Raw genomic sequence first — 26,500 nt, forward strand, 5'->3', positions numbered from 1 at the left:
CCCGCGAGGCCGCATTCACCTGTTCCATATTTTGGGCAGCAATATGTATGGTGTAATACTAATATGAGAGAGAGAGAGAGAGAGAGAGAGAGAGAGAGAGAGAGAGAGAGAGAGAGAGAGAGAGAGAGAGAGAGAGAGAGAGAGAGAGAGAGAGAGAGAGAGAGAGAGAGAGAGAATGAGATAGAGAGAGAGAGAGAGAGAGAGAGAGAGAGAGAGAGAGAGAGAGAGAGAGAGAGAGAGAGAGAGAGAGAGAGAGAGAGAGAGAGAGAGAGAGAGAGAGAGAGAGAGAGAGACACTACCACCTTCACACCAGATGGTTGTAAACATGAAAGAAGCGGAGACAAAGTTGCTAAATTCCTCCTCAACTTGGTATTTAATAGAGTTGGAGACATGGGTGGGCGAGGAACGAGTGTTATCACGGAGTGAGAGGTTGCGGCGCCCACGACTTACGACGCCCTGTCGCCAGTCTGGCGCCCAGCTGGGTCACGCTGGGGGAGGGGGTGTGGCGACGGGCTGGGGGAGGGGGTGTGGCAACGAGCTGGGGGGAGGAGGTGTGGCGACGGGCTGGGGGGAGGAGGTGTGGCGACGGGCTGGGGGGAGGAGGTGTGGCGACGAGCTGGGGGGAGGAGGTGTGGCGACGGACTGGGGGAGGGGATGTAGTGGCGATACACGACATGGCAAAGAGTATTAGGTCTTGCAGTACCAGTATAGTACCAGATAGTGAGCAAAGGAAGGTAAAAGGGGGTACATCTGAGGACGTGTGGGGAGGGGGTGGAGGTGGGGAAGGGGGGGTGGAGGTGGGGGGGGGGGTGGAGGGGGGGGTTGGAGGTGGGGGAAACAAATGGATGTTCTTGTCGTCGCCAGACTTACCGCCATTAAATGACACATGACACGAGTTAAAGACGCGACAGCTATTTGTTTGATGACATCCGCACCAGCCAACCAGGAATTCAGCCAGCCAGCCAGCCAACCAGCCAGCCAGCCAGCCAGCCAGCCAGCCAGTCAGCCAGCCAGCCAGCCAGTCAGTCAGCCAGCCAGCCAACCAGCCAGCCAGCCAGCCAGCCAGTCAGCCAGCCAGCCAGCCAGCCAGCCAGCCAGGCAGTCAGCTAGCCAACCAACCAACCAACCAACCAACCAACCAACCAGCCAGCCAGTCAGCCAGCCAGCCAGCCAGGCAGTCAGCTAGCCAACCAACCAACCAACCAACCAACCAACCAGCCAGCCAGTCAGCCAGCCAGCCAGGCAGTCAGCTAGCCAACCAACCAACCAACCAACCAGCCAGTCAGCCAGCCAGCCAGCCGGCCAGCCAGCCAGCCAGCCAACCAGCCAGCCAGCCAGCCAGCCAGCCAGCCAGCATACCTTATCCCATTTCATCCACAAATCCACCTGCATCATATTGATCTCCCGTACAACGCTGCATGGACTCTGCCCCTTGTCTCTGGGTTAGTTTCCGCACTATTCCCCACAAGATCATAAGTCACTGTAATTATATGCAACTAATCAATCATACTGGAACATTTATAAATGAGCATTAAAAAGGTATTTACATCTTTTGTTGTGGCCCAAAACTCACAACTTTGCATTATCACACCTTAAAACTTAGAACAATATATATATGGCAATGCCCCCCTCCTCTCAGTCTCAAGGAACATGTACACTGAGAGGTATACTCTACTTCTTGGTGTACATGCACAGATAAGTTTACTTTTGTCCAGGACAATGTTCACGACTATTTGTTACTGTGCTGGTTGTACAGTAACTATTATGGCAGAGGTAATGGTCCTCCAGAGGTTGCCAGGCTTGATACCAAACCCGAGACCCCACATGGCTACTACTATGGCTACTACTATGGCTACTACTATGGCTACTTTAGGCAGGTGTCCTCTTCCCGTATGTCTTACTCTTTTGCCTCTTCCCCTTGCCCCTACCCCTTACCATTCTTCCCCTTACCCCTACCCCTTACCATTCTTCCCTCTCCCGTTCTTCCTCCTGCTGATGGAATTAAACCATTCTGATGGTCGGGATAATTTCTGTGTTTACTTGTGAAATGTCCTCCACTCTCGGGCCGATATGTGACCCCGGGTGATTGCCAAGGGAGTCCTGGGGGGAGGGGGGCTGGCTGGTTCTGGGGGTGGCCTGGCCCTAGGGGGGGGGGGGAGAGGGATGGCCCTGGGGGGGGGGGGGGTTGGCCCTGGGGGGGGGTCAACGGGCAGCCCTAATCAATTACTGCAGTTTTACTTCCTGTCAGGTTTCTCGTGTCTTTCCAATTTTGTCCGATTGTCTGCTTGTTTGTCTATATATTTGTGTTTTCTCTCTCTCTCTCTCTCTCTCTCTCTCTCTCTCTCTCTCTCTCTCTCTCTCTCTCTCTCTCTCTCTCTCTCTCTCTCTCTCTCTCTCTCTCTCTCTCTCGCATAATGACACCAGCTTACCTTGTGTATTTTTACACAGGTAGGCACATCAGGAGTAGATTACTGACTCATGGTAGCAGGCTTAGAGCTTCCCCTTCCTACAGCTCATGGTATAAGCGTTGCCCTTTAACCGTATCATCAGAAAACGACCCCAATGACCGCTTTACACCCAGGCCTCCAATTGAAGCTGGGTGAACAGGGCCGAACATTTAATAATTCGTTCCCATTCAATCTTCCTCGGGTTCACGCAGGACAAGTGTCGTATGTGTGTGTATAATTACTAGGCCAACGACTGACCATATATATTATGCAGCCCAGAGCAGTAGTGTATCTCCCAGATACCTATTTACTACTTGGAGAACAGGTTCATGAGGCGAAAGGAAACGCTGCCGAAATAGTTTGTCCCAGATGAGGATTGAACCCGAGTCTCTCGAGTGCGAGTCAAGAACGTTCTCCACTAGACCACGGAGGCCCCCCTCCCCCCCCACTCAAGGACTCTATCTATCGCCCGTTTAAACCTGTCAGTTCTGTGTCGCTCCCCGTGACCTGGCACGGTAATAATGCCTCGTAATAATGCTTAATAATGCCTCCAGTGTTCCTGACGAGAGATCTAGAAACCAGGGCTCTGGTTCCCCCTAATCCTTTATTCTCTCTGTCTCTCTTTCTCTCTCTCTCTCTCTCTCTCTCTCTCTCTCTCTCTCTCTCTCTCTCTCTCTCTCTCTCTCTCTCTCTCTCTGTCTCTCTCTCCCTCTCTCTCTCTCTCTCTCTCTCTCTCTCTCTCTCTCTCTCTCTCTCTCTCCCTCTCCCTCTCTCTCTCTCTCTCTCTCTCTCTCTCTCTAGGCGAAGCAATTCAGACAAAACATAACAGAAAAATTATTGAAACAAAAATCTTACATAATGACTCCAGGTTTCTTTATGTATTTTTCAGGGGCTTGGACCCTTATCGTTATCTATTTTTGCTCCACTAATACATTTCCTGCTTCAAGGCCAAGACATTCTTAATGGTTTACTGGGAAAAGTCACGCCGGAGCAGGTCAGAAAGTCCGGCTCTTATTAGTGGTGGTAAATAGGGACTTGAGCTAGTAAAGTAAATGATACTGATCTGATTTATTAATAAACTCTATATATATTTCCAAGTACTACTTATATAACTTTTAAAAGTACATTAAAACTGCTACTTTTAGTTCACTTATTGTACATAAATTATTGGAATAACAAATTTGTCTTAGGGAAGAGGGGCGGGGGGGGGAAGGACCACTAGATCAACTCAAAGGTAAAATCTGCCACCTATATCATTAATATTTTCTGCCACTACTACTGCTACCACCATCACTAGTGTTGCTCCTTCCTACTACTACCACACGTGTTACTGGTGGTAGTGGTAGGTGAGAGACGCGCGTGCTGCAGGTGTGTTCCCCGCAACACACACACGTGCGCGCGCACACACACACACACACACACACACACACACACACACACACACACACACACACACACACACACACACACACACACACACACACACCAAGTCCATTATTAGTCCAAGAGCTAATAGCTCGATTCTGCAGATACAAATATTAAATACAAATAATAAATACACACACACACACACACACACACACACACACACACACACACACACACACACACACACACACACACACACACACATAATGTATGTATGATGTATGTATTAGAGAGAGAGAGGAAGGTACCAAGAAACCGTATAGGCACTGGAATGTCACGTGTGTGTCTACAACCAACTTAAGCGTCCCACATGTGTAGCCATACCTGTTGACAGTACCAAAAACCTAACCTCATAACCTCCCCGTCTTCCCCGCCATCATTCAAAAGAATAAATTTGTGCTGCATGTAAATGAACGTCAACTAGACGGGTGCTGAACGGCGTTGGGGGGGTAGAGGGGTCAAAGGTCATTAAAAAGCCCTGGGCGGGACTTTGATCAAGCACCCTATGAGACTTTTATAACTTGTTCTCACACCTTTATTACCCCGCTTGCGTCGTCCCATCTGCCGTTATTTCTTGCCGTTCTTTAAAACTCAGGCAACTCCCCACCGCCCAATTTTTTGGGGTGGAAAACAGTGTTTGTGTCAAGTTCAAGTGCGTTTATTGAGACTATAAAAATACATCTCAGAGGGATAGAGTGGCGGAGGCTATTTCTATCCTCGTGTCAAGATTGATGGTGTGGTTGATGGACATTATGGGTTGATGGTGGCCAGTGAAGGGTTACAGAAGCGCTGACGTCTGTCAGACTGTTGGCACTGGGGCCTGGTAGCTGAGTGGACGGCGCTTCGGATTCGTAGTCCTGAGGTTCCGGGTTCGATCCCCGGTAGAGGCGGAAACAAATGGGCAGAATTTCGTTCACCCCTGATGTCCCTGTTACCTAGCAGTAAATAGGTACCTGGGAGTTAGACAGCTGCTACGGGCTGCTTCCTGGGGGTGCGTAAGAAAAAGAAAGCTTGGCCGAGGACCGGGCCGCGGGAACGCTAAGCCCCGAAATCATCTCAAGATAACCCTGCCCATCAAGATCAAGATAACTGCATGATTGAGGTTACCTGCACTGATTAAGGAACCTATTTCAACATACAAGAATTGAACACAAATGTCTGGTGCCTTAAAACAAATGAAGAGATCTAGATTGGTTATAAAAACATTATAATTCTTTTAATTAAGGAATATTCTGTCTTAAAGAATTCCATCTATGAGCTACTATACTGATAAACAATAATTATTTGTTTTCAGTTTCCAGCAGTGTTCCTAAGCGTTCTAAATCCCAGCTTTGATATATTCTTATAAAAAAAATCTTTCTTTAACTCTTATATATCCTCAGAGTCCGTCTTACATTTTTTTTTTAATTTTAAGGAAAGTTATTGAATTACTTTAACTTCTCTTCATAATCTTGTCTCTCCAGTTCAGGTAATATTGTAGGTGGATAGTTTTTTTTTAGTTTTTTTTTTTTATTTAGAGATTCTGTCATGCAAGATTTTCATGTGTGTGTGTTTGTGTTAGTGTGTGATTGTCTGTTTTTGTGTTTGTGCCTCCAGGATCGAGCTGTTAGCTCTTGGACTCCGCCTTTCTGTCCGCCTATTGTCTAATGTGCTGACTTGCAACCTATTTTTTCACACACACACACACACACACACACACACATAGGGAATTGACCAGGTAGACAAAGATGGATTATTTAGCATGGGTGGCACACGCACAATGGGACACAGGTGGAAGCTGAGTACCCAAATGAGCCACAGAGACGTTAGAAAGAACATTTTCAGTGTCAGAGTAGTTAGTAAATAGAATGCACTAGGAAGTGATGTGGTGGAGGCTGACTCCATAAACAGTTTCAAATGTAGATACGATAAAACCCAGTAGGCTCAGGAATCTGTACACCAGTTGATTGACAGTTGAGAGGCGGGACCAAAGAGCCAGAGCTCAAGCCCTGCAAGCATTACTACGTGAGTACACACACACATCCCCAGGATGCAGCCCTCAACCAGCTAACACCCAGGTACCTTCTCAGTACCAGGTGATCAGAGACATTAGGCGAGAAAAACTTTGTTAATTTGTTTTACCTCGGCAAAGATTCGAACCCGCTCATGTGTGTGTGCTTGGTTGCTGTTGGTATGAGGAACGGGCACTCATGTGCACATCCGAGCGCCGGGATACCTTGCAACACAACACTTCAGGGAAAATCTTCAAAATGTATGATGGATTTCCCTCCCTCAGGGATAACTGTGAAGCAGCGAACAGATGTTCCGCTGATAAAACATCGAGACACAGGGCTAACACAAAGTTTAACAAAAGGTGCGTGTGTAAATGGTTCAAACAGAAGTCCAAGCTGCTCATGATCCACAATAAATGAAGAATGATGGTAAAGAAATTGAAATAAGTTTGAGGTAAAATACACACAAAGGGATGAGGTAGCTCAAGCTATTCTCACCCCGTTCAGTACAACGTGTTCATACAAATACAGACACACATCACAAACAATAAACATATTGCCAAACATTCTGAGAAATAAACATATACATTTCCTGATGGTAAAGGATCAAATACTAAACTCAAGAACTAATACCCAATCCACACATCTGGGAATGAAGAAAAAAACATTTCATGACTTGATAATGTTCCAAGACGGACCGAAACGCCGCCCATTCTTCATTTTCAGATCTGTAACTTGGGTATAAACTCTTGAGCCACGTTATGGAGCCTTATGGTCAGCAAACAAGGAGGATATTCACAAGGATAATACTCACAAAGGAAGGAAGTGTGTGCTGCAACTCACAACAAGAACGCGGAACAAACCAAGCTTCACCAGAGATCTCTTGAGAATACCCAAGACAAAGAAAGGTATATTTACTTTGTCGAACAGACACAAGGACAATACGAGATCAGACATAACCTAAGCACTACATATCAAACACTCTTAACCACGCAGACTTAGGGACGCCCTGCTACACACCAGACTAAGCCAGAACTGTCACCTATATCGTGACTATACGCCCTGGCCGACCTATCAAAAGGCAAAAGACTGCCCAATCCCCTTGACTGGGTAACACATCACCTCATCTTACATAGTGTATATATGTATATATATATATATATATATATATATATATATATATATATTAGATTACCCCAAAGAATTGTAAAATTAATTTTACGAAGTTAATTTGTTCACCTTCCTTTCCAAGCGAAGAATATAAGAAATATAATATCTATATCTATATATCTATATCTATATATCTATATCTATATATCTATATCTATATATCTATATCTATATATCTATACAATATTTCGATTTCCGCGTAATATTTCCATGACAGCAAATAAGTAAACTCTTTAAATAAATTCACATAAAATGTACATCATGCAGAAAATCGAAAATTTATCGAGTGAAGAAGAAATGAGTTGGAAATTTGATCTTATCAAAGGACCAGAGACGCTGTGAAACGCAGAGTTGTGGAGGAACTTAAGATGGAATCACAATGTGTCTTCTCTCTCTCTCTCTCTCTCTCTCTCTCTCTCTCTCTCTCTCTCTCTCTCTCTCTCTCTCTCTCTCCCTCTCTCTCTCTCTCTCTCTCTCTCTCTCTCTCCCTCTCTCTCTCTCTCTCTCTCTCTCTCTCTCTCTCTCTCTCTCTCTCTCTCTCTCTCTCTCTCTCCCTCTCTCTCTCTCTCTCTCTACACACGTACATAAAGCCCAAGAGACATAACGTGTAGAATAAGACTAGGGCACAAAGAAGCTATATTGAGCAAGAACCAGCCACCGTGGTGGTTCAAGGTAGATGTCCTCCTCGAGTCTGGACATTAAACTATGCCAAAGGGCGACGGTGTCACCCTCGAGGACGGATATACACATATGTGTTTCAGACGACCTTTAAGGAAGTGAACATTTCTCTGCAAACCAAAATTAAATTACCCGATTTGAAAACCTTTTAAACTGACGATAGCAAACTTATTTTCTGGATTTTCCAGGAAAATCAAGAAAATGAAATTTTCTTGAGGCCTTCTGGAGTTCAGAGGTAATTCATATTCCTCTAGGAATGGGGATTAAGCCTGTGGATTTATGCAATGAATATACCCCAGCGATCATTACAATAAAGGGCACCTGCACGATTTAAGGTGTGTGGAGGGAGTAGGAGAATATGATGGGGGAATTGGGATTAACCCGAGAGGATTAGGATGCCCTTTAGGATTGAGCTGGAATACATGTAACGCGCGTGATTATGTTGCGGGGGATTTACAGGGGATTACGCGATTTACAAAGGACGGAAATGCCTGTGTGTGTGTCGCCGCGCTTAAACTATAAACTGAATGAAGAGCCATCAGCGAGATGAGCGTTGGGTAAGGTCACACAAGGTAAGGTCACTCAAGGTAAGGTCACTCAGGGTAAGGTCACTCAAGGTAAGGTCACACAAGGTAAGGTCACATAAGGTAAGGTCACTAGGTAAGGTCACTCAAGGTAAGGTCATACATGGTAAGGTCACATAAGGTAAGGTCACTAGGTAAGGTCACTCAAGGTAAGGTCATACATAGTAAGGTCACATAAGGTAAGGTCACTAGGTAAGGTCACTCAAGGTAAGGTCATACATGGTAAGGTCACACATGGTAAGGTCACTAGGTAAGGTCACTCAAGGTAAGGTCATACATGGTAAGGTCACATAAGGTAAGGTCACTAGGTAAGGTCACTCAAGGTAAGGTCACACATGGTAAGGTCACTCAAGGTAAGGTCACACAAGGTAAGGTCACACAAGTTAAGGTCACTCAAGGTAAGGTCACTCAAGGTAAGGTCACACAAGTTAAGGTCACTCAAGGTAAGGTCACACAAGGTAAGGTCACACAAGTTAAGGTCACTCAAGGTAAGGTCACTCAAGGTAAGGTCACACAAGTTAAGGTCACGCAAGGTAAGGTCACACAAGGTAAGGTCACTCAAGTTAAGGTCACTCAAGGTAAGGTCACACAAGTTAAGGTCACGCAAGGTAAGGTCACACAAGGTAAGGTCACTCAGGGTAAGGTCACACAAGGTAAGGTCACACAAGTTAAGGTCACGCAAGGTAAGGTCACACAAGTTAAGGTCACGCAAGGTAAGGTTACACAAGGTAAGGTCACACAAGGTAAGGTCACGCAAGGTAAGGTCACACAAGGTAAGGTCACACAAGGTAAGGTCTCTCAAAGTAAGGTCACACATGGTAAGGTCACACAAAGTAAGGTCACACATGGTAAGATCACACAAGGTAAGGTCTCTCAAAGTAAGGTCACACATGGTAAGGTCACACAAGGTAAGGTCATACAAGGTAAGGTCACACAAGGTAAGGTCTCTCAAAGTAAGGTCACACATGGTAAGGTCACACAAGGTAAGGTCATACAAGGTTAGGTCACACAAGGTATGAAAAGAAAAACACTAATCCAATATGACTATACAGTTCTTGGAAGGGATTCGAGGAAAACTCACGACCCTATACATCAACCACCCCATACATCAACCACCCTATACATCAACCACCCCATACATCAACTACCCCATACATCAACCACCACTGGGCTACCTACCTGCCTTCGTTACCTCACAGGTGGTATAATTAAACTTCACCATCATCATCATATTAAGACAATGAGCTGGGATACGACAGAGGGAAGGAATGGTGCATATAGTCACTTAAAGTATTGGGGGATCGAACCCCGACCTCCCACCACACTGCATGGCGTTTTAATTTAAACGAGACAATTCTGCTCGCAACTACGCTCGCGTGCGCGCAAGGAGGTGCGCAGGCGTACCGAAGATGGCGTTATCAGGTCGTCGATTGTGGTGTATGCCGGAGGGAACTAGCAACTCTACGACCCTGGCTGGTGAAAAGGAAATGAAGCTGTCTCTTCTCTCTCTCTCTCTCTCTCTCTCTCTCTCTCTCTCTCTCTCTCTCTCTCTCTCTGTCTCTCTCTCTCTCTCTCTCTCTCTCTCTGTCTCTGTCTCTGTCTCTGTCTCTCTCTCTCAGATAACAGAACTAGGTGAAGGAAGGAATGAAATAACAAACGTGTAAGAAAAAAAATCCAGAAAACATATTAATGAGAATAAAATAAGAATAAACAGCCTGAATAGGATTAATATATAAAAATGATGAGACAAGAAGCCCTAATCTCTCGACCAGTGAGCCATAAAAGCATTCTATGCAAGACGACGGGATAAAAAGGAGAATATGCGGGGAAAGAAGTCTATCAAAACAGGTAAATGTAATCAGACTGCACATTTCTGGACTGCCAGGAAGCTTTTGACAGTGTCCTGCATGATACTAATCCACAAGTAAATGAACAGACCGGCGCTACACTGTATAACACAGTATCTGAACAATAGATTGCAAATAGATCCCCCATGAAGAATATTTATCTTCTTATCAATATTTACCAAGGAGAAAATGAGGAAGGATAACCATAGAGAGCTTGCGAGAAGCTACAGGAAGACCTGAACTGTAATTGTGATCTAACAAGTGGCTACTAGAGCTCAGTTGTAGCAAATGTAAAGTAATAAATATGGATGCCGGCGTGTGAAGGTCAATTACAAGGCACGAAGTGGAAACCCTTCTTGAGTCGGGGAGAAAAAGCCATGGAACACATGGAACACGGAACCTGTCTTCTGAGGCACTGTCTTCTAAGGCACTTGCAATGAGGCACTGTCTTCTGAGGCACTGTCTTCTGAGGCACTAGCACTGAGGCACTGTCTTCTGAGGCACTGTCTTCTGAATCACTGTCTTCTGAGGCACTAGCACTGAGGCACTGTCTTCTGAGGCACTGTCTTCTGAATCACTGTCTTCTGAGGCACTAGCACTGAGGCACTGTTTTCTGAAGCCCTTCCAATGAGGCACTGTCTTCAACGTCGGCCAACATAAGGTCTACATTTATATGTAGTTAAAACAAAACAAAAAACGGAAATTCTAGGGTTATGTAACCCAAATATTCGAGCATTGATATGACTGATCCACACACACACAGACACCAGGAACTAAACCACGCCATTGAAAGAGAGAGAAGAAACAGGATAGATAGATCACACTATTCAAAAACTTTCTGGAAATTGACAAGGTAGACAGTACCAGACTATTTGAGAAAGTGATACACAGACAAGGTAACAGGCGTGGAAATAATGTACCTAAATGGATCAGAGGGATATCAGAAATAATTATCCTCAAGAGTCAGAATCGTCAAGAAATGAATGAAATAGAGTGTGGAAGGGATGGAAACAGCCTCCAGACCCAGTGTCAAATATACAAAACGACGCTCCAGAACTTGGACAACAGTTGATTGGAAATAAAGAGAGGGACTCAAGAGTTGAAGCTCAGCTACTGCAAGCACAGCTACGGGAACACACACACACACACACACACACACACACACACACACACACACACACACACACACACACACACACACACACACACACACACATCTGAAACTCCTTCGGCCCCTCCCATCCTGCCACGCCATATAATAATAATAATAATAATAATAATAATAATAATAATAATAATAATAATAATAATAATAATTATAATAATAATATCTTCTAGTGATCTTGACAACTTTTTAATTAATCGCATTCTACATTGCTCTCTCCCACAACCCCCCCCCCGGATTCCCTACCATCAACACATACCTGGCTCTACCCGTGGCACTTGACCCTGAGTGCCGGGCTCCCATTAGACCTAACAGCAGTTTAATGAAATGACCCCATTCACTGCTTATTCTCAAACATATTTACATTTATAACTGTGTGGCAGTACTGAGTTCCCTTCAACATCTCCTTCATCTAAGCCTCTCCAGGCGTGTACAGTTCTTAGGCTGATGACGAAGGTCCTTCCATCATCACTTAATTCAACTGTATTTATCTAGTCTTCATCACTGTGACCTGGTCCTGATCTTCCTTAATGTAAACATTACCTCTTTGTCCACTTTGCTGATTCCCCTTTGTTCAGCGTGAAGAGGGGAATGTGGTAATAGGGAGAATAGGGGGAAGGTTGAGGCACACACATCAGGGGAGAGAAAGAGTGAGCGAGAAATATGAAACACAGATATCCAGAAAGAAACAGAATAAAGTGAGAAAGATAGAAAATGGATGAAACACAGATATTGACAGAGAGGCAAAGAGAGCAAGTAATATAGAAGGATAAAATACAGACATCTAGAGAGAGAGAGAGAGAGAGAGAGAGAGAGAGAGAGAGAGAGAGAGAGAGAGAGAGAGAGAGAGAGAGAGAGAGAGAGAGAGAGAGAGAGAGAGAGAGAGAGAGAGAGACAGACAGAGACAGAACGAAACAGAAAGAGGGAGACAGAAAAACACCTGCAGAGACAAACTGCCCCTCCCCCAACATTTCTTGCCATTCGTTTTGAGACGCCATATCTCTAAATGTTCACCACACAGCAGCTATACAATATTCAACCCGCGTTTACACCTTCGTAAACTCAAGATAATGACACTATAAAGATAGTGAGAATCTAGTATTACTGGATACAAAATACATTACGGCGTTCCGTTGCTTATCTTGATACGTTTGCATTAGTTATTTGATTGATTTTAGTGGTTTACAAGGTCTCAGTACTATTGTACTAAGAGAACTGAGTACTATTGTACTATGAGAACTGGGTCCGTGTGTACAGTGGTGTGAGAGCATGAATGAGATGTGAGTATGTTGAATAGGACAACAGTCCGCTGGAATGTGATAGATTTGTAGTTCTGAGAAATATGTGTGAGATCGATAATTTACATATGGGCTTGACTAATAATTTAAATTTGTGATAGAGGAATTATTTAATTATTTATTAAGTCATTAATGTAAATATGTGATAGGTCAATCATTTAAATATGTAATAGACTTTTAATTTCAATATGTATCAATAACTAAATTTTTGATAGAAAGAAAATTAAAAAAAGTTTTAGATCAATAATGCATCAATATATATATATATATATATATATATATATATATATATATATATATATATATATATATATATATATATATATATATATAAAGCAGTTTTATGAAAGACCATACGATCCCCCCTCCCCTTGACAAACCGCTGTCATAAAAGCAGGACTATAGGGAGAGAAACGCTACATGTTGAAAGGTCAATTGTAAAAGCCCTTGTGCATTACATTGGTGATTCTGGTGTGAGAGAGAGAGTGTGTGTGTGTGTGTGTGTGTGTGTGTGTGTGTGTGTGTGTGTGTGTGTGTGTGTGTGTGTGTGTGTGTGTGTGTGTGTGTGTGTGTGTGTGTGTGTGATTTGAGCCTCATATTACTAAGACAGACAAACACAGGCCTAAATGCATCATCCAAGATACAAAGAGACTTAAGAGTGGACAAAGACAGACTGTTGATTATCGGGAGCAGCAAAACGAGGGCGATACAGATGGAAATTTTAAACTTACGCGAATTAGAGGGACATAGAAAGCAGTTTCTCCAGTACGAGAAGAGCGAGCAATTGGTACGTATATAATATCAAACGACGTTACGATGAAATGACCCGAATCTGTCACCACTGCACCTGATACACCCCATTACTAAAATGCTGTAAGGCTTCGGAGCTGCTGCGGATAGCTCACTGTTAGCAGACATAAAACCAATTCCTATTCTGCTGTCTCCAAAGCGGGTCTCTAAGGTCGAGCACCAGGAGGTTCGGACGTCAGCTATTACAGGGGACTGAAAGGAGCCCTAGGAGCGAGCAGGAGGCTTGTGGTGGCGGAGTGAGTGATTGCTTCTAGGGTTCATTTGGGTGAACACTTAGACCGAGCGCTGTGTGTGTGTCTGTGGGCTCACCTAGATGGGTTCACCTAGATGGGCTCACCTAGATATGTTTATAAGTAAGGGCAACAGCTTAATAGACGCGCCTTGAGGCTGGTAACATCGAGAATTAGAAGTTGGTTACCAAAGGGCTTGAAACTGGCCACTCAAGATACTGAAGCTGCAACTGCCGGGTTTTGAAGCTAGGAACCCCAGGCCTTGAAGCTAGGGACCCCAGGCCTTGAAGATAGGGACCCCAGGCCTTGAAGCTAGGAACCCCAGGCTTTGAAGCTAGGGACACCAGGCCTTGAAGCAAGGAACCCCAGGCCTTGAAGCTAGGGACCCCAGGCCTTGAAGCTAGAGACCCAAGGCCATGGGAAAAGTGTAGCATCGACAGAAGGTTCAGTATAACACATTACAAATATAAATTTCTTAATATATATACTTTTCCATTCTCCACCCGTGACACAGGTGACACACCCCAGCAAGCGAAGGTGTTTACAATAACAAATAAAACAGGATATTTCCTAATGGACAAATAAAACACAGAAGGCAAATAAATAAAGAGACAAAAGACCGTGAAGTATATAGAGAGATGGTCAGCAAACAAGTTCTATATAAACTAGCTCCTAGAACTTAAAATATACCTTAAACAACCTATAGAGAAGGGATAAAGTTTTTTTTCGTACGTCATTATTATTAAATATTGTGAAGATTCAACTTATTTTGCACCCTCTTCCTTCCTAGACGGGATACGAACTCAGGGCAATACTTTGCAACACGGGTTTGTCCTATACGACTGCAGATTGACCGAGCTCCATTCCCAGCACCGTAGCCACGTTGTTTTATGTTGTCACGCTCGTGTTCGTTGTAATAACCTACAATTAATAACCTGTAATAACCTGTGATTAACTCGTGTGTTTGCAGGAAAGCTAGTTCCTTACACACACACACCCACACACACACACCACACACACACACACACACTCACACACACACACACACACCACACACACACACACCACACACACACACACACACACACACACACACACACACACACACACACACACACACACACACACACACACACACACACACACACACACCACACACACACACACACACACTCCGAGCTGAGAGGTATGAGCTACGAGGAGAGACTACGGGAATTAAACCTCACTTCGTTGGAAGACAGAAGAGTTAGGGGGAACATGATCACCACATTCAAGATTCTCAAGGGAATAGACAGGGTTGATAAAGACAGGCTGTTTAACACAAGGGGAACACGCCCTAGGGGACACAGATAGAAACTGAGTGCCCAAATGAGCCACAGAGATATTAGAAAGAACTTTTTTAGTGTCAGAGTGGTTGACAAATGGAATGCATTAGGAGGTGATGTGGTGGAGGCTGACTCCATACACAGTTTCAAGTGTAGATATGATAGAGCCCAATAGGCTCAGGAATCTGTACACCAGTTGATTGACGGTTAAGAGGCGGGACCAAAGAGCCAGAGCTCAACCCCCGCAAACACAACTAGGTGAGTACACACACACACACACACACACACACACACACACACACACACGCACACGCACACACACACGCACACGCACACGCACACGCACACGCACACACACACACACACACACACTCACACACACACAGCCACAAACTATAAGGCACTTACACACACACGTCTTAGTAATGACCCCACACAACCGCTTGCTTTAGCAACATAAACTGCAAGATAATAAGGCGATTAACGCAATCCGGAGGGTCAATTAAAGCCCTAACAAGGTATTTAAGGGCCAAACTTGTATGGCGCTGTGCTGGCGCACGCTTAGTGTAGCTGGGTACTCGCCTAGTTGTGCTTGTGGGGGGTTGAACTCTGGCTCTTTGGTCCAGCCTCTCAACTGTCAATCAACTGGTGTACAGGTTCCTGAGCCTACTGGGCTCTATCATATCTACATTTGAAACTGTGTATGGAGTCAGCCTCCACCACATCACTGCCTAATGCATTCCATCCGTTAACTACTCTGACACTGAAAAAGTTCTTTCTAATGTCTCTGTGGCTCATTTGGGTACTCAGTTTCCACTTGTGTCCCCTTGTTCGCGTACCACCCGTGTTAAACAATTTATTTTTATCTACCCTGTCGATTCCTCTTAGAATTTTGTAGGTAGTGATCATGTCTTCCCGAGCTCTCCTATCTTCCAGCGACGTTAGGTTCATTTCATGCAGCCTTTCCTCGTAACTCATGCCTCTTAGTTCTGGGACTAGCCTAGTGGTATACCTTTGAACTTTTTCTAGCTTCGTCTTGTGCTTGACAAGGTACGGGCTCCATGCTGGGACCGCATACTCAAGGATTGGTCTTACATACGTGGTATGCAAGGTTCTAAATGATTCCTTACACACAGGTTCCTGAAGGCAGTTCTGATGTTAGCCAGCCTCGCATACGCCGCCGATGTTATTCTTTTTATGAGGGCTTCAGGAGACAGGTTTGGTGATATCAACTCCTAGATCTTTCTCTCTGTCCGTTTCATGTACGACTTAATCTCCCAATCGGTATCCTGTTTCCACTGCCTAGTTTCGTTGCCTTACATTTGCTCGGGGTTGAACTGAAGCAACCATTTGTTGGACAATTCATTCAGTTTATCTAGTTCATCTTGTAGCCTCATACTATCTTCCCCTGTTTTAATCCTCCTCATAATTTTTGCATCATCAGCAAACATTGAGAGGAACGAGTCTATTCCCTCTGGGAGATCTTTCGCATATATCAGAAACAGTATAAGTCCCAGGACTGAACCCTGCTGGACTCCACTGGTGATACTTCGCCAATCTGAGGCCTCGTCCCTCACAGTGACTCTCTGTCTTCTGTTGCTTAGGTATTCCCTTATCCAATGGAGTACCTTCCCAATCACTGCCACTTCTTTAGTATCCAAGGTGAGATTTCATCCGGGGCCTATGGCCTTTGTCACATCCAACTCTCGCAAGAGCTTCCTCACCTCTCCACTGGTAATCCCAAAGTCCTGTAGAGGTGCCTGGTTATCTATTCCCTCTTTTATCTCTGGAACTTCTAATTGCTCTAACGTGAAGACCTCCTGTAATTTCTTATTGAGTTCCTCGCACACTTCCTTATCGTTTGTAGTGAATCAGTCTGCCGCCAACCTAAGTTTCATTACCTGTTCCTTCACTGTTGTTTTCCTCCTGATGTGGCTGTGCAGTAATCTAGGTTAAGTCTTTGCTTTTCTTGCTATGTTATTTTCATATTGCCTTTCTGCCTCTCTTCTCATCCTGACGTATTTATTCCTGACACTCTGGTACCTTTCTCTGCGCCCTAGTGTCCTATTATTTCTATAGTTTCTCTATAGAAACGTGTGTGCGCGCGCGCGTGTGTGTGTGTGTGTGTGTGTGTGTGTGTGTGTGTGTGTGTGTGTGCGTGCGTGCGTGCGTGCGTGCGTGCGTGCGTGCGTGCGTGCGTGCGTGCGTGCGTGTGTGCGTGTGTCTGACATAGGGCGATGTTTTCCCCCTAATTCATCTATCTCAGAGAAGGAGTAATACTCGGGGCACGACACCAAGGCTGTCACTGAAGGCTGACCTTAATTGAAAACTTCTGCAGCATACCCAACACTACCAAATGTCCGATAATCCTCCCGGAACCCAGATAAAATATCCCTTAATATACTCTACACAACATACGTGAGACTTGCCTCCTAATGTGCAGCTTACCGTAGGTCCCGGAGTTGAGGGGAGGATGGGGGATGTGCATGGAAGGTTCAGAGAAGTTAACCTCACAACTTTGGATATCAGGAGACACTATACGACTCGACAATAACTTAGACGATTTCTTATGATTCTATCTTGAACAAAGGAGAATTGCTTCACGTGGTATATAATGGAACAAGACGGCATTGCACGACACTGAAGACGCAATTGAGTCACAGACACGCCAAGAGAATTTATTAGCATAATTGTAAATAAAGTGAAGGTGGTTAAAGAGAACGCTTGGTAAAGCAGCCTCTCTATGTATAGCTTCAAAGGCAATCCTGTTAAGTCACGTGTGTGTGTGTGTGTGTGTGTGTGTGTGTGTGTGTGTGTGTGTGTGTTAAGAGCCATTGCATTAACCAATATAGGTCGACTTTGCACACTCATATAGCATGTTCATCCACAGGTCCAACTGTTTATTCAGTGGACCATGTTCACTATTCACTGGACCAGCTTATACATCCACTGTATCAGGTTATATATTGACTGGACCAGCTTATATATCCACTGTATCAGGTTATATATTGACTGGACCAGCTTATACATCCACTGGACCAACTTATACATCCACTGTATCAGGTTATATATTAACTGGAACAGCTTATACATCCACAGGACCAGCTTATACATCCACTGGACCAGCTTATACATCCACAGGACCAGCTTATACATCCACTGGACCAGCTTATACATCCACTGGACCAACTTATACAACCAATGGACCAGCTTATACATCCACAGGACCAGCTTATACATCCACTGGACCAACTTATACAACCAATGGACCAGCTTATACATCCACTGGACCAGCTTATACAACCATTGGACCAGCTTATACATCCACTATGGAAGCTTGTTCATCCCCCCCGCCCCTCCCGGGCCAGCATGTTTATCCAGCAAATGCATTTGTCAAATTTCAGATGCCGTTTGTTGACGTAATGAGATTCCCGAATGCCAACAGCGCTGGGGATTCCAGTACCATGTTAGGAGCTGCTTTTGATCTCCCGGCGAGCAGTCGCTACGGTAATGTTTTGCATTGCTTTGAAGCAGAAGGTCGGAGGAGCCCATGTCCAGAAGGAACACAATATCGTAAAAGCAAAAATGGCAGCTTTTCGACAGGTTTATTGGGCTGTTAGACGTAGCACAAGCTTAACTGGAGCAAGGGAAAACCGCTCCAAAGGACAACCTTGGAGTCTTAGCTGTCTGTATAAGCCACACATGCAAGGGATAATAGCAACAGACCAGCACACTGAGAGCGAGCCTCGTCACAGCCCCGTGATCACCCATTCTAATTAAAACTAACACCCCACAAACCACGTTCGCCTGCCACCCACGGTGTGCTCCGCGATAAAACAGTGTCGACACCGGCAAAACCCGATGCCATAATGGCACCATTGTCGTTCGTAACCTCGGAGGAGGCAAATTACCAACGACTATTTGCGATCAGGGTAATTGCAATTAACTGGGTCATCAGAAGTCACGTTCGGGGAGCCTGCAATCAGTGGTTTATGTAACGATGGTGCGTGTGTAGGTGAGGCTTAGGTCAGGTCAGGTCACGCGCGCGCGCACACACACACACACACACACACACACACACACACACACACACACACACACACACACACACACACACACACACACACACACACACACACACAAAGAAAGAACTTTTTTAGTGTCAGAGTGGTTGACAAATGAAATACATTAGGCAGTAATGTGATGGAGGCTGACTCCACACACAGTTTCAAGTGTAGATTTGATAGAGCCCAATAAGCTCAGGAACCTGTACACCAGTTGATTGACGGTTGAGAGGCGGGACCAAAGAGCCAGAGCTCAACCCCCGCAAGCACAACTAGGTAAGTACACACACACACGTAACAAGCCTGTTACGTACAAGCCTTAGTTCCCGTACTAAGTAAACTGAACAAAGAGGAAAGACTGCAGAAACTGGATCTAATCACACATGAGGAACGAAGAAACATTACAAATGTGATAATTACATAAAATTCTAAAGTAAAAATGACACAGCAGACAAAGAAGAAATAGTTAAGCTGAGGAATAACCGAACGAGGGGACACAGATGGAAGCCAAACACAACTGAGGCATAGAAACGTCAGGAGGGGGGGGGGGATAGTTTATTTAGTGTAAGAACAGTAATTGCGGTTTTTTTTGTTATCTCTGAAAGTCTTTGTAAATTACAGATTAGGTGCTTTAAGCTATCATATGCTACTCCGTACTCACCTAATTGTGCTTGCGGGGGTTGAGCTTTGGCTCTTTGGTCCCGCCTCTCAACTGTCAATCAACTACGTGGTCTTGAAGAACTGTAAACTGTTGGGATGTATAACTGGAGACAGCGGTGGGTGGTGTGGCAGAGTGCACGCACTTTACTGTGGCAGAGTGCACGCACTTTACTGTGGCAGAGTGCACGCACTTTACTGTGGCACAGTGCACGCACTTTACTGTGGCAGAGTGCACGCACTTTACTGTGGCAGAGTGCACGCACTTTACTGGACGTCTATGTCCACCCCGTTTCGTAATTTCCCTTTGAGCCACTCGTATTAAACCTGTCTATGCCAAGGTGAGAAATGTCTCCTTCGTTAACACTGAAATGGTCGTTCTGGGGGAGTATTGTATTTTGTTTAGTCTGAGATGTATTCAACTAGACCTACCTGAAGCAAGTCTAGTTGAATACATCTAGTTGAGCAAATCTAGTTAAAAACATCTAAGTGAATAAATGCAGTTCATTGCAAATAAAAATACACACACCAGATGCCAGACTAGACACAGCAGGGACGCTGATGATAACAGGTAAAGGTTAACAAGTGTAAACAGAATTAAAACCCTGATAATTGATTACGGTGTTGTTCAGTAACATCAATTGTCGAACTAACATGCGGCAAGTCCGAAACTGCCCGAAACGCTGCGCGTACTAGTGGCTTTACAAGAGTGTATATACTATGCTATGTATTCTTACAAACCCAATGTACCTTCTTGTATATATAAATAAGTGTTCAGGAAAGCTGCAGCTTGTCTGAGATTGCTCATGAGAGCAGGGATAGTTTGAATAGATTGTTTTCTTCAAGAAGTGTTGTGCCAACTGGCACTGTGGTTAATATGTGGATCTGCTCCAAGCACCAGCCTGGTGGACCAAACTCTCACAAGTCAAGCCTGGCCTCGGGCCGTGCTTGGGGAGTAGAAGAACTCCCAGAACCCCATCAAGCAGGTATCAAGCAAGGGAAACACTGTATAAACAAAATTTAGTATAATTTGGAGTCAGAGCGATGAACAAATTCAAGAAAGCTTTCACTTTGTATACATACACACAACTGGACGGGCCACACAAAATCACGAGGGGGATAAAGTTTTCTCCAATTACCTAATGGCCTTATTTACAAATATGCTAGAGCCCTCCTTTCTTAATTTTTGGGGGGAAATTTCCAAAATGTTGTCATTTAACTCACGTCATTAAAGATCATATACATATACAGTATTTTCTCTTACACTGTAAAATAAGAAACACATAGTATCTAAAATAATGAAAAGTGAAAGTTATGTTTCACAAAGAAATAACTAGATACAACAAGAATGACTGGAGAGAGAGAGAGAGAGAGAGAGAGAGAGAGAGAGAGAGAGAGAGAGAGAGAGAGAGAGAGAGAGAGAGAGAGAGAGAGAGAGAGAGAGAGAGAGAGAGAGAGAGAAAGAGAGCTAAGGGTCGTGGGGAGAGGGATAAGAGAGATAAACAGTTAGTCAGACAGTAGGGTAGGTAAACACGTAAACACGTACAAACAAACGCAGCCCACGTGGCACACAGTAACATGTAAACACCACCACCACCACCGTGCCAGGAGACCAACACCAAGACAACTTCAGAATGAAGCAACTTTCACGAAAAAAACATTAAGTCAGGAAGGAACTGAATCGTGAATGAGTGGGGTCTTAAGAAGGGAGTCAGGCAACACCCCCCTCTCACTCCCCCTTCACACTTACACAAAGGACTCGCAGGATATTGCAAGAGGGACAAAAAACCCTCCGGGAATTACTTTACAGAGGGAGAGAAGCTGCAGACGACAGGAAAATTATCTTACAACTGAAATCTTTATCTCAGTAAAACTTTCACGAAATAAATCACGAAATAACTTTGCTGACCAAAGTTTGTGAACTGAGTAATTGAACGAGCTCTTGGATTAAATTAAAGTAATTTAAGTATGAAAGACAGTAATTCTGAACTTTTGATATGACTCAATTATTTAGTATTTTATTGAAATCAATATAATGTATAGTGAGTTGGTTTGGGTGACTCAGTAATAATTCTTCAGAAGGATGGATTTACAGATTGATTGATTGATGAAAATTAAGCTACTGAAGAGGTGGCACGGACATGAATAGCCCGTAAGGATTTATAGTTCAGTAGGTTGGATAAATAGGCAATAAACAGGAGACGTGAGGTACAATGTCTTTAATGAGATAAGGGGATATTAATAAGGTATTAGTGAGACAATTGTGTATCAATGATCCTACTGAAATCGCCCTCGAACTGATCAATCATAAATGAATCTAAATTATACAAACAACTGCTAATGTTCAGATTACATAATTTTGTAATCTGTATTAAAGCACATTCAATTATGTTCCTATTGAAATTTTTTTTACAATTTGTTATTGAAGAAGCCATCTCCCAATCAATTTAGTGAGAACTTTCGACAATTGAACACACACAAAGCATTAGGCAATTACTGAGTATTTATGTTGCGAAATTCTAAATTTCAAATCTATAGATGTTTGCCCTACATAGAACTTATTACAGTCTTTACAAGGTATTTTGAAATGACACAAATATCACTTCGAGGGACTGTTTCTCACTAATAGTTTTCTAACTGTATTTTCATAATTAAACAATACAAGTATATCAAAAGGTTTCAAGGCCTTAACAATATTTTCAAATCCAGAAAAATATGGTAAACATAAAACAATTTTTAGGCGAATTGTCTGACTGCATATATTATTATAATATGTACGACGTGCTTTGCTACGGCAAACTTTAAAAAAACTCAGTGGATATCCAAGCTATCCACTAGCTTAGTTATCCACTAACTTTGCTTTATCCACTTGCCTCAAAAACTGCACTCCAGTAAGTTATGTTAACAGGTCGGTCATGAAATGTCAGCACTGTGGATAAACGCTCGACAGACCACTGGAACAGTATCTAACACAGTGCACAGTTACAGCCACAACAGACCACTGGAACATTATCTAACACAGTGCACAGTTACAGCCACAACAGACCACTGGAACATTATCTAACACAGTGCACAGTTACAGCCACAACAGACCACTGGAACATTATCTAACACAGTGCACAGTTACAAACCCATTACGATTTCAACTTAGATTCAACAGAGCAGAAGAAGTTGTTAAACACATGGGACAAAATCTTACTGAAGCGACCATACGAGTCATAAATACTCATATTCCACCAGAGTAAAACAGAAACAAGCAACACTTAGTGGGCCAGCCAGAGGCTTAGGGCGCGCGCAGGAATATCCCTGAAAAAAAAACGTCCGTCATCAAATTTGGTATTGATCTCATTTATTCGGATCATCAAATTTGGTATTGATCTCATTTATTCGGATCATCAAATTTGGTATTGATCTCATTTATTCGGATCAATACCAAAATTGATGTTTGTGCTGATATATTGCTTTGCGTTACCTCTCCCCTCCCCCCCAAGTGAGGCTGCCAAATTAGGGCATCGCTGTTCAAACTCATTAATAGAGACGAATTAGTGTCCAGTCAGTTACGCGGCCGTGGCCTCCCCTGCTGGAACCCTCACACCATCTATATGCAATACCAATTTCGGCTGGGCTGTGAAATTTGCATATAATTGGCTAAGCTGTTTACAGGATAACACAGGTCAATAAATTATACTTATATATATATATATATATATATATATATATATATATATATATATATATATATATATATATATATATATATATATATATATATATATATATATACCCAACTGCTCCCAGACCGCCCCCTTCTATCTTCTCATTTTCCCCTCTCTCCCAGTCTTCCCCTCCTCTCTCATCTCTCTTCTCTTATCTCTCCTCTCTTTCCTTCTCCTCTTCAAGTCTCTCCAAGTCTGTCCTCCTACTTCAGACAAAGAGACATATATATTACCAGGCTCTTGCTGCAGATATCCTGAAGGCAAGACTGAAATAATCAACAGAAGCATCGGTAAGAACAGACATAGCCGAAGATCTATATATCAGGCACTCGAACAACTATCAACAGCCGGATAATACTAAGGAAAGTTCTTCCATCTACCAAGCCAAGATAAACTTGCCAGTTAACAGCACAACTACTGACCCATCTGACCAATGAGAGTGAAAGGTAAGGTTATCTAGGGCTATCGACTGGATAATACCTCATCTCGACCTATATATACTTGGTCTGGACGGTAGAGCGACGGTCTCGCTTCATGCAGGTCGGCGTTCATTCCCGTCCAATTGGTCGGGCACCATTCCTTTCCCCCGTCCCATCCCAAATCCTTATCCCGATCCCTTCCCAATGCTATATAGTCGTAATGGCTTGGCGCTTTCCCCCTGATAGTTTCCCCCTAGTTCGACCTATATATACCATGTACTCTTACCTCTGCACATTTGTTTTATCAATTTTCTCTGTAAAAATGTTGAAAGTTACGTTAAATTGTTATGTTAAAATGATGTTAAAGAGCTTCACAGAGATGCGTCCTTTACCGACAGACGTCAGACCAAAATTTTTTTAAAACTAACTTTAAAGAGGTAATTTATACACTTCCTTCCCAAGTGAAGAACAAAACATACAACTCCAGCCGTACTAAGGAGCTCATGTCTTCAGGAACATCGGCTTCCAAAACACCTACCAACACAAGTCAATAATATTTGTGCTGACAATAACCCCAGCCCCTCTCTGTACACAACCCTCTCCACCACACACCTGTCAAACAACGCACCTTCCACCCAACAACCTCCGCACCACACACAGTAAATGTGACTCAGAAATAGGGAACAAGATGAGAGAAAATATTTGTTGAAGTAGCTCAAGGTTCAGAGGGAAGATGATCATTAAATCATCAGTGATAGAGGCTGTAGAAACCCAGTAAGTCGAGAAACGCACAAGGCAGCAGATAGAGAGAGGGAGAAATCAGTGGTGATCTATAATCTGACAGAGCCAGAGGGAGATGATAAAAGGGAAGAGGGGGAGGCCAGAAAGAGATTACATAAATTCTTACTAAAATATGAGCTAATCCAGCAGCCAGAGAAATAGAACATTAATGTAGGCTTGGCAGGTTTCAGATTAGATGGAATCGACTAGTGAAGGTAATCTTGTTGAGAATAATGCCCCAGTAAAATATATACAGGCAGAATATAGGAAATATATTGACAGAGGGAGTTACCGTGAATGATAAATTAGTCAGACCACATTAAGGATTATTCGGAAGAAACAAAAGGAAATTAGAAAATAAAAATGAGTAAATAACTGAAGATCAAAACAATGGATCAAACCAGGCTATCGAAGTACCACTCCAAATAGGCAAACCAGAAGTGACTAGCTCAATGTGCTTTCTTTCGTCACTCAGGAGGGGTTCTTAAAGAACCTCTTGAGTAAAGTGAAAGCAGAGCGATATAAATGAGAAGAATAGTTAGGAATGCGAATGTCGACGGAATTACTAATATGGAGGTGGAATTGGCACACCTTCAACGCCACACTACACCCTCAACCCCACACCACACCCTCAACCCCACACTACACCCTCAACCCCACACCACACCCTCAACCCCACACCACACCCCCAACCCCACACTACACCCTCAACTCCACACTCCAACCAACACATTGCACCGCAAACTCCACAAGAAGCCCCCCACCATACACTCCACACTGTACACCCAGTACCACACACCACACACCATGCCACACACTCTACACCACACACACACACTCCAAAAATTGGCCAGGATACACTATACCACCTCCATAACACCACCACACGCACTCACTCCCCGATATACCCTCCACACACACTCTCTCTCCACAATATACACCACACATCAATTTCACCACTACACATCAATTTCAACTACATCAACAATAAGTACAACACTTCCCGTTCGGGAATCAATGAATTATGGATCTACTATAAAGACCTCCTGGCCGTGTTAGCATCTGGGAGGTCACTTACCCTAACCAACGACCCACCTCTTCCATCCTATACCAAAAAAAAAATTCAAATCTACAATTTAAAAATAAAAAACCCACCTTAAACTCTTTACTGAACCCAGGACAATAATCCAACTTTAATGATAATGTCAGAATCTTCGACTACTGATAGTATATTGTTTTTCATAAAGCTGAAATAATCCTAAAGAGATTATAGTATTTTTGGTTTATTACTTTGTTGGTGCTTACCAGCAAGAGAAGCCTTAGTACAGCCGGTTGTCCAGCAGAGAGAGAACCCCGTTACCTAATGCCCCCGCAACTCTGATGAACATGGCAAGTTCAACAAAGTCTTTTGCAGAAGCATGTCTAAAGTGCTCGTAATTGTAAAATTATTTTTTAAATGGCAAACAAATGGGCACTATTATAACTTTCGTTTCTCGGCTAATCATCTGATGTTCTTCTGTTATGTTGTGGTTTGATCATGTTGCCCACATATTGTTATCAGGCTCACTATGTTGTTACTTTCTTACCCAATGTTAAGGCTTATCGTGGAAGAGTGAACAGAGGAACAGAGAACAATAGACAAGCGATGAGGTAAAGATAATAACAATAGTGCACAAGATGGAATGCTTAGATTGGACCAGCAATGCTTAGACTGGACCAGCAATGCTTAGACTGGACCAGCAATGCTTAGACTGGACCAGCAATGCTTAGACTGGACCAGCAATGCTTAGACTGGACCAGCAATGCTTAGACTGGACCAGCAATGCTTAGACTGGACCAGCAATGCTTAGACTGGACCAGCAATGCTTAGACTGGACCAGCAATGCTTAGA

Source organism: Procambarus clarkii, chromosome 91 (assembly GCF_040958095.1).
Source record: "Procambarus clarkii isolate CNS0578487 chromosome 91, FALCON_Pclarkii_2.0, whole genome shotgun sequence".
Classification (NCBI taxonomy): Eukaryota; Metazoa; Arthropoda; class Malacostraca; order Decapoda; family Cambaridae; genus Procambarus; species Procambarus clarkii.